The following is a 10,491-nucleotide window of genomic DNA, read 5'->3' on the forward strand; positions in this document are numbered from 1 at the left end:
TCTCATAAGTAGAAGTTGGAAGTGTAGAATTTCGGATACACCCTGCGGTTTTTCTGGGATGGGGAACACACTGGTGTCATCAGATTTTAAAAATAGAATCGTTAAATAGGTGAAAATAGCTTATTACCATATTTGACAGTGCTTACAGTGGGTAAACTTTGGAGACGATATCTACATGATAGCCGAGGTCCAGAGCTTTCTATAACAGCTGGTTTTATGTGTGTAGCACCTTCTGTTGCTAAATGACATCAGCTGAAGACTCCGGAAGTGACGTAGTAATTACCACTCAGCGGATAGAAAAGATTGCTGCACATAAAAAAATAAAACAAATTGCTGTACGTTGTATGTGAGAATTTATACAATAAAAATACCAATAATGAAAAAATTGTGTTTTATGCTAAGCACTTTGATTTGCCTTGTCGCAGAAAAATACTAGGCCTATATAAACAAACTACAGTTGAGTGTTTAGAACTACAGCCTAATGGCTTGTTTGACTAATGGGCATTTCATTTTTCATTTCATTTCTTTATTTATTTAAACAGGGACAATGTACAATATACATTAACCTTAGACAGGAGAAATGCATTATACCAGGTTGTAGCACATGTGCTAGTTTCCACCTGTAGTCCCTGGGCAGCTTGATGTCAACAAATTTAATTTAATAAACACATTTATCCTAAAACCAAAATTCAAATGAGCATTAAAATGATCCCACCCTTCATTAATCCTCAGCATTCATTTACTAATACACTCCCACATACACATCAATTACTATACATTATGTGAGCATGTTTGTTTTAAAAGAAGCCATTTTTTGGCCCGATATGATTTGTTTTGACTTGTAGGCTACTGTTGTGAAAAACAAAAAATAAACTACTTACAAAGAGAAGCATTTTTCATTTGCATGCATAGTTATTTAAAAACGCAATTTTCTAATTTTGCGGTTGATGAATGTTAATAGCAAAGACTAAAGGTGAAAAAACAACGAGGATATTTATGTGTGGGACTTAATTTGATTTAACATCACACTGCATTATTAGTTGTTTTAAATAACTGACTTTTTAAAAATAATTTATGGTAGGCCTATCATATTAATTATTATTCAGAAGATGATCCTCATATCAATCACCGTGGTTACAGCTTGTAGCTATAACCTTTGTAGCCTTTACTGAGACTACCTTTTCAAAATTAAGAAGGGGCTATGAAGTAGGGGTGGGAATCACCAGAGGTACCACGATACGATATTATCACGATACTTAGGTCACGATACGATATTATTGCGATTTTTAACATATTGCGATATTCTGCAATATATTGCAATTTATTACCTTTTTTCCAACTTCATTATTATGTCCCCAAAGGAAAACTTTGTCAACATCTGTTTGTTCATCTCACATGAATTTTATTGCTGTAAAATGTGACTGTCAAGCTGACTAACTAACCAGCACTTTAATGAATATGTTATAAATGTTGTATACACCTGGCAAACTGAACTGTTTGCATTTTTAATTAAGGTGGACTAGACTGTAATACCAACAGGTATGCACTGCTGTGCTACTACAGTTATTTTTTACAATTAAAATGAGTACAAAAACGGCGCGACGGAGTCACGTACCTTGGTTCCGGTGTTTTTAGCAAGTGACAAAATCCTTCATTTTCCACAACGTTGTATGGACGCAGGTCTTTGCACATGAAGTAGGCGATGGCTTGAGTTATTTTCTTAGCTCGCTCTGAATTGGGAGGTAGCTTTGTCAAGCTAAGTGTGTCCAGTGTTGGTTGGTTTTTCGGCGGAGCTGGTTTAGCATTAGCTTTACCGTCCTCGGCTAACGCTAACTCTGGATGGTGGCGTGTGAGATGAGCCCTCATGTTTGTGGTATTCCCTGAGTATTTTATTTGCATACGACACACCTTGCAAATCCCATGTCTCATGTCCATCTCAGTTGTCCCCTCCTTGTTAAAAAATCCGAAAAAAGTCCAAACACTTGATTTAAACGCAGATGGTGCATTTCTGATTTCTTTCTCTGACGCTGCCATGTTTATTTTATCTACATCCTCCTGCACGCTGACAGTCACCCCGCTGACCTCACCAGAAAACAAACAGCGCCATCTGGTGGACTGAATAAGCAATTGATTTTATTATTATACTACCAAAAAGTTAAATTCTGATGTGCAATTTAAATAATAAAAGATCGATACTTGGCGCCTGTGTACACCCGCTTCGAATGTTATCATTGGATTGAATGGGCGTTATCAGTGGTTATCAGCCTCATAGATATGGGTCAGTAGGGGCCTGCTGCGCCTACTGGTAGGCTCAGAGGGCTGTTATCATCCATTCGCATGGTTAATCACGGATAAATACACGAGAAGACTCCAGATCCAATCCCGGAGCAATCCAGGTCGCAAAATTACGAATCCCACTATGGCCACGCCAAGACCCGCCCTACGAAACAGCTCGATTGGTTGGGGTTAGGCATTTCACCTCGAGTGGTTAAGGTTAGGGTTAGGGGATTGGTCAGGGGATAGGACCTGTACATGTAAGCATGGACGCCTGGCCAATAGTAGTGTGTGAAGGGCGGGACTTGGCGTGGCCATAGTGGGATTCGTAATATCGCATCCAGGTCGCCGCTAACCGGAAGTCTGCTGGATAACGGCATATGTATACACAGGTAAGACCATTAAAATGAGAGCCTTTAAACTGTGATTATTTAGTCAATAAGCGTCAATAAGCGAAAAAAATAAAAAAAAAAATGTTTTATGATGGCGTGATATTAGTGTTGACATGAGATAATTGTTGCAATTGCGTTAGCTAACGTTATTGTATTATTAGCCTAAATGCGTTACGTTAGCATAAAACGTTACTAATTAGCATGTTTTGTTTTAAATGTCCCCATTAGCTTTAAAGTAAGTAGTTTTCCACACTGTTCACAGTGTAAATAGTAGTTTTCCACACTCTTCACAGTGTTAATAGTAGTTTTCCACACTGTTCACAGTGTTAATAGTAAGGCTTATTGCATGTAGCTTCTCATTAACGTATTCATACGCCTATTGAGTGAAATATTCAAACCCAAAACGTATTTTTATGGTTGCACCAAGGATTGCACCTGTAGCATTGATGATACATCAAATGGACTCCAGGTGTCCAGAGTTTCATTGTATATGCATATCCATGAATTTAAGCCTGCCATGTTTGTTATAAGATGACTGTCAGTCTATTAGAAATAGATAGACTGTGGTGTCTCTGTTGCTTATTTGTAAGTGAGCAGTGAGGGAGGCTAACATAAACATTCATTGTTGTCCTGAACATTGAACTTCAAAAATAATACCCAAAAGCATAGGTCTGTCTGTCTCTATGTATATTTGTATGTCTGTCTGTCTGTCTGTCTGTGTAAAGTTAATACAAATCTGTCATGTACAAGTTTCTCTCTGTTTGTGTTTCAGGTTGAAGATGGCCCAGAGAGGTAAGCCTTACAATTGATAATCTAGGAGCATTAGGCGTAGTGTGTATGAGAAAGATAGTATGATATTAAAATACATAACTAACAATGACACTTGTTTATTACTGATTTATTGCTGACCAGCTTTTTCTTTATTATTAAACAAGAGAGAACACAAATTAATGAAGAACAAAGGGAAACTTTGAAAACATTTTTGAGGATGGAATGACACGGGTTGGTTCCCCCTCATATCAAGAGCTGCATCAGCTACTGGTTTGGAAACCAATGTCATAGAAGTAAGGTTTACTTTAATTCCACACTTACAATCAACATATCAAATAAATACATAATTCTTCTGTACTGCTGGTAAAAATCTAAAGTTTTTGTTAACATCCCTTCTCTTCTCTGCTTATCTTCATAGTTGTCAGATTTCTCTACCAACCCTTATAGAGTTGGCTCAGGTTTGCCTTGGACCAGCTCTTAGTTATGCTGTTATAGTTTTAGACTGCGGGGCATTTCCTTCCTTTGACACACTGAGCTCCTCTCTCCTCTCTCTTTCCATCTGTGTTCATCCATGTCCTAGAAATGCTTGTTACTAACCTAGCTCTGGGGAGCTTATTCCCTGGAGTCCATATGTTTTCTCACCCAGCAGTTTTCCTTGGATTAGGATGGCATCTAAATCATGGTTGCAGCTGCTGATGGGGTCCTGCTCAACGCCCTGCAGTGCCCTGTTACGTCCTGCTACACCCAGCTACAGCCTGCAGTGCCCTGCTACGTCCTGCTATGCCCTGCAGTGCCCTGCTACGCCCTGCAGTAACCCTGCTGTAACCCCCGCCCTGCTGTAACCCTGCTACGTCCTGCTATGCCCTGCTACGTCCTGCTATGCCCTGCTACGTCCTGCTATGCCCTGCTACGTCCTGCTACACCTTGCAGTGCCTTTCAGTGCCCTGCTACGCTATAAACGGACGGACACACACACACACATACACACACAGTAACTCTTGGGGGTAATTATTGTAATTGTTGGGTATTTGTAAATTATAGTGTGGTCTAGACCTACTCTATCTGTAAAGTGTTATGAGACAATTGTTATGATTTGATACTATAAATAACATATATTTGAATTCAGTTTAATTGGTGTAATTCTCTTTTTTTGTATTTTCTCTCTTTCAGAACTGGATTGGTAACTACAAGAGGTCCTGTAAAGCTTGTTCTAAGCCAGGGCCGCCAAAACAAAAACTTTACAGAAGAGAGCTGTCACCGTACAATCTTTTTTGTCGGGACATTCTCAAAAACAAAGGTGATGAACAATATTTAATTGATGCTTTTAATTGTTATACTAAATGGATTGTTGTTGTACATAGCGTTTACATCAGGGGTTCACAAGGGTCATTAAACAGATTTTCAAGAAAGTATTTGCCAAGTATTTCACAGACTCAGTGTAAGACTGCTGTGTCTATTGAAAAGAATCATCAGGTGATCTACTGCAAACGTTATCTTGTTTTTGCAGCGTTGTTGCAGGGTTTTACAAGCCAAGTGAACCAGTGTGTTGGACAGATTGTCAGATTTTCTCTGTATGAATTTACTATATAAAGAGATGCTGACTCTATGGTGTTAAGTTTTCTGTGCATCTATTTTTGTTCTCAGGCACAATGAATGACATTAAGGGTAGGTGGTCCACATTGAGGGAAGATGTGAAGAAGCAGTATGTTCAGGAGGCAGCAGCACTGAAGGCACATGGGCAGACACAGGACCTTAGCCCTGAGATGAGGGAGCTTAAAATAAAAGGGCATCTGAAGAACCTGAAGTTAGAGGTTTGGAAAGAAGCTTCCTTTGCTAGGCATTAGTGGTATCATTATAGTATTAGATGTAAGGATGATTGATGGCAATTGTGATGTGAGCAGTACATTGTGACAGACAATTGGAGTGTTTATCTGTAGATTATTTTAGAATTTGAAAAGAATTCATCCCAAATAAAGATTCCATCTGATTTTTAAACATCTAGGGTATACTAAATCAGGTCCTCCGATGATTCACATACTCAAACCATATCCATCCAAATGTATGTTATAAGCAATTATTAAACATGAAATGGCAAGCATAAAATAAATAAAAATAAAAGAATAAACACTGTAAAACCACAATTAATCTGTAAAACAAAGTAGTTGGGTCAAGTGTTTACAAGGCTATCAGCATCAAATATTCTCACATTAAAAAGATTGTCGAAGGCTTATACCACCCCTCTCAAACAAACTTTTTACTGGTTGGGCTAGTCTATTCAGATCAAGGTGGTCAATTGAAACATTAGTAGTCACATATGGCTATGAGTCCATTAGACTCCATGTATATGGAGCTAATGTATAGTTTATGTAATCTCCATAAGCACTTATTTCTCACCTGTGACAACACTGTTTTCATAGAGATTGCCTAGCCCTGTTAAGAGTTGTTTCATCAGTGTATGTTGGATCTTTAAAATTAACGTTTGTCCATTTTGTTTATAATCAATTATTTACTATTTTTGTGGTTTGCTTGTTTCTCTAAATATTATAAAGGTGTCCAAGCTTGAGGCTCTGGGTGTGGAGACGGCCATTTTATCCTTTGACAGTCAAAAGGCCAGCTTAGAGGTCTTTGAAATGAGTAGCAAAAAAGCCACTGTGTTCCTTGACTCAACGGACACAGTGAACAATTTTGCACTGCATTTCAAAGGTAATACTGTATTTGTTGTATGAAAGTCCACACAAATGGACTCAGCCCCATAATAGTGCAAATATACATAAAACAGTTTTATGGAATTAATTGTTGTCTGTTTTCACATCTGCAGCCAGCTCCTCAGCCGCAACACCTACTACTAAAGAGCCCATCAGTGTGCTTTTGAAAAAAGTACAAGATCTTTTCAACCAAAGATATAGTAAGCATACGTTCAAACACTTTTTTATTATTATCAAATTAATAAATTATGTATCTTATGTACCCATCAACCATAAGATTATGACACTTTAACAAAACTAGCTTTCAACAGGAGGGAAGTCAGAATTATCCAACTGTGTAACATGTGCATGCATATGTGCCCACTTCTTTCAGAGGAGGCCGGAGGTACTGGAAGGCTCCCCTACCAGTCCATTGTGAATAACGATGATGTAACAATCAAAGTTGCTGGGCTGCCCATTGGACTTCACATCAAGAAGCCCTCCTTCTACGGAAGAAACCAATTAGAGGCCATTTTGGCAGCTGCTGAGCAAATTTCATTTGAAATAAGTAAGTGATATTAACAGTGGCTGTTGTCTTTCTTCACTTGTGTTCCTGCAGACCATTTGGCTCTATGCAAAGTTGGGAAAATAAGTTAACTAAAGAATAATACAGGCCTTCATGTGAGTCTTTGTTTAGTGCTGGGCCATTGCAGACATCCAGAACAGCTTTATTGCATTTGCGTCTTTGACAGTTTGTAAAGATTGTTACAATATTCCTCAGTTGGAGTTTTCATCATTATGGGGGTGGCAGTAGCTCAGTCTGTAGGGAGTTGCTGGTTGCTGGTTCAAGTCCCAGTACGGACCAAAGTACAGAGTGTGGATTGGTAGATCTAGAGATGCCAGTTCTTGGGCACTGCCAGCAAGGCACCACCCCCCCCCCCCCCCTACCGCAGCCCACTCACTCTGACTCTCCATTTGTGCATGAATAGGTCCTGAGCATGTCTGTGTGTGTTTCAGGCCAGTGTGTAGTGATTTCTAACAAACAGAGTGTAAATTGTAATTTCCCCACTGGGGATCAATAAACAGTATAAATTAATTAAAATTATAGTATAACACGTTTTCTAAAAAGGCACCTCTTCAGAATATCCTGTAAGTGTTTAGTTAAATGTGACTGGGATGGCCCTTGGCAATGGTTTTTATATATTTTCATGCTCATTAAACTATTAACTATAAACTATTAAACTAATCTTCATTGATACTGCTATGTGATTATTTGTTCTCCAGTAATGCAGGAAGACCAATTATTTGTTATGCTCATATTACACATGTTTTCCTTTTTCCTAAACATATCAATTAGATACAGCACAATGCAACCCCACTGACATGGCAGAGGGAATGTCCGAGCACATGGACGCAGAAGGTACGCGGAGTTGTTTTATTACCTCCTGGGAACTGCCAAGGTGATCTTTAGCAAGGCACGAACCCTCCCAACTGCTGGAGATCAATAAAAGATATGAATTAAAAATTGAATTAAATTTAAATGAATATTTAACATTAAACTTAAGAAGCACATTTCACTACATATGTAACTTTTGTAATTCAACCTCATTACACAGCATATTTGACCACTGTCCACATGTCTGATGTAAATTATATGATGAAATTTTCACCTTTGTGTCATGGTTGAATGTCTTTAAATCAACAGACGCAGCAGTTTGCATCCAAAAGAAGTCAGTGGAACAGATCTTTGAGGCTATGTGTGGAAATGGTATTTCTTGCAATCTTAATACATTTTGAAAAACAATTGCTACAAATCATTTACTTGTTTGAAAATTACAATATATAGATACAATATTTATCCAAGTGACATTAAACAGTTTCTATAAGCTTGGTATCCTGATCATTTCACACTTTGAATTGGCTGTTGAGATTTAGATTTAGATGTTTACTATAACCATTGACAGTATAAATGCTAAATTAAAATTTTTAATTAAGATTCAAAATTTGCATCTAGAAAGATGTTATTGTGTTTTTTTTATGTTCTTTAGGTGCACAGCAGATGGAAGGAGAGTCCTCAGAAACAGCCACTAATGTAGCCATTGTGATGACTGAAGATGAAGGTATCTGTCCAAACTGTGGTTATATATATTTAAGGAAGTCCAATTGATACTAATAATGCCTTTTTCAAGCAGCAAAGATAAAAACAAGTAATTTCAACAGATTACAATACTGCAATATGTTTCACAATTACAATTACACAGGTGAAAACTGGTTGAATTGGATTGAACCTAAAATGCATTTGATTTAGGTGCAGTCCAGTGGAAAAAAAAAGAAGTTGAAACAACTGAAAATAAAATATAAGAACAAAGGTTCTGACATGAAAATTAGGGATATTTCCATGTACAACTAAAAAGGCCAGGCCTGTTATCTATGGGGAAAAAACGACAGTTTTGTGTTTTTTGACCATGGTAACGGTTATGCTGTGATAAACTGAGGTGCAGGTCACCTGATAAAAGGTGTCACTAAATAATTACTTAAATTATCTCCCTAATTTAACATTTTCAGAAATTATTTTTTCATTTCCCAGCCCCTCAGCTAGCCTCGTGAGACCGTCCTGATCTGGCGAGCTCCAGTTTTCCACTCGCAGATCAGTCTGGTATCTTGAGGCAGAGAATATTTGGAGCCGATAGCCAAACGACCGGGCCAATCAGCGTTGGTTTTGAGGCGGGTTAGGTGGTGATAGACAGATGGTTTATCCAATCAGCTAACCAGTATTATCAGCCAGCGGTAGCCCTAATTCTGTTAGCCGCTCGCTAATGCTTTTTTTCTCTTGGATCCTTCTTTTGGAATATGGTCCGGGAACCTGAAATGGGGCCTTTTATTCCTAAATTCTCGCTACACAAACGGTAAATCTCCTTTACCGACATGTTGCTTGCATGCTGAGCTAACGAGCTATGCTTTGCCTGCAGCAGCAGGGGTGGGCTTGTGGTTGTATTTTCATACGCTTCGTGGATCTGATTGGTTGATTTGGCCCGTCTATCACCAACATAGGTGATAGACAGATAGTTTATCCAATCAGCTAACCAGTATTTCCGCCCCTTCCCAAAAGTTCTCCAACGGAAAGTTCCCAGATGGATATGCCGAGCAAATGCGAAGCGATCCATCTGGCGGAGTCAGGTTACCCCTCAGCCCCCTCTGATTGTCAAACCAGCGCAATTTAAATGTCAACTGGGCTCCACAGTCTTTTCTGACTTATTTTATTGTTATTTAATTTTGCTTGGTGTTTAACCGTTAAAAAATCAGGGAGATTTTCATTTGGCAAAAGTTGTAAATGAAATGGCTGCCTTAGAGACATTGTTTTATATATGTTAATGATTTCAACTAACTGGCTTCACTTCCAAAATATTTATGTTTTTCTTTCGGTAGATGGAGGCAATTTGTGCTGTGTCTGCCGCATACATTTTGACGACCAGAAGAAGAATGCTACAAAGAAGTGGCGTTCATGGTCTCAGTGCTCAGTGTGTCAATCATGGTCCCACACTGCCTGTGGTTTTAAAAAGAAGCATGTGCCTTCATTGCCAGGGTCAACACACCATGCAAACACCCTGATTTCTAGTAGTCTATATCTAGGTCCATTGCCACCGAAAATTCCACGGATAGCCATCATTTTCAGCTGATGTCCATCCCCTTCCTGTTTCTTTGTGTTGGCAGTAGTTTTTGTGTTCTCTGCAGGGTAAATCCAGACAGCTAGCTAGACTGTCTGTCCAATCTGACTTTTCTGTTGAATACAAATATTTACGCATTTAACGTACACAAGTTTGAGGTTTTTTTACTGTGTTGATGGCCCCGACTGCATCTCTACAAACACACACACTCCGTTTAAAAAGAACCCTGGAGTGTTTGGTCGGAAAGTCCGGCTTGAGTGAAAGCTCATTTGAACTCTGGTGCATGTCTGTAATGGATTTGGCCGGCAGCCTTGAGTTGACACGTGATTTAAAGCCTGTTAACATTTATTAGGTGCCTGTTCATCATTTTCATTAAAATAGGCTCCTTGTGAATCTTGCCTCTACATGCCTTTGGATTACACTTATATATTTTAATTTACCCTAGTTAAAATTCTTTGTACTTTATTGTTGTTTATTGGCTCCATCAATGTGGTCCCTTTCAAACCGTACAATGTGGGGAACATTTAAAGTTATATTGTACTGAATTGAGTACACATGTTGGAAATAAAAGGTATCCTATTTCTCAGTTTCATTATTGGCTTACCTATTCAATACCCAGGGTCACTGTATGATTTGATGTTTTACATAACTTAAACTTATTTTCCACAGTCCTACTACCCAGACTGTTAAAATTTCCTTGTTTAT

The 10,491-nt window shown here is 38.5% G+C and overlaps 1 long non-coding RNA gene and 1 pseudogene across 1 annotated transcript; both read left to right on the top strand.

Moving 5' to 3' along the window:
* The first annotated feature begins 2,218 nt into the window (after positions 1 to 2,218).
* On the top strand, positions 2,219 to 3,653 carry LOC114552062 (uncharacterized). Its single transcript, XR_003692102.1, has 4 exons — positions 2,219 to 2,396; positions 2,619 to 2,666; positions 3,439 to 3,458; positions 3,602 to 3,653. It is a non-coding gene; the product is annotated as an uncharacterized LOC114552062 (long non-coding RNA).
* Positions 3,654 to 4,400: 747 nt separating this feature from the next.
* On the top strand, positions 4,401 to 9,914 carry LOC114552061 (uncharacterized; annotated as a pseudogene).
* The last annotated feature ends 577 nt before the right edge of the window (positions 9,915 to 10,491 follow it).

The sequence above is a fragment of the Perca flavescens genome, unplaced genomic scaffold (assembly GCF_004354835.1).
Source record: "Perca flavescens isolate YP-PL-M2 unplaced genomic scaffold, PFLA_1.0 EPR50_1.1_unplaced_scaf_63, whole genome shotgun sequence".
Lineage (NCBI taxonomy): Eukaryota > Metazoa > Chordata > Actinopteri > Perciformes > Percidae > Perca > Perca flavescens.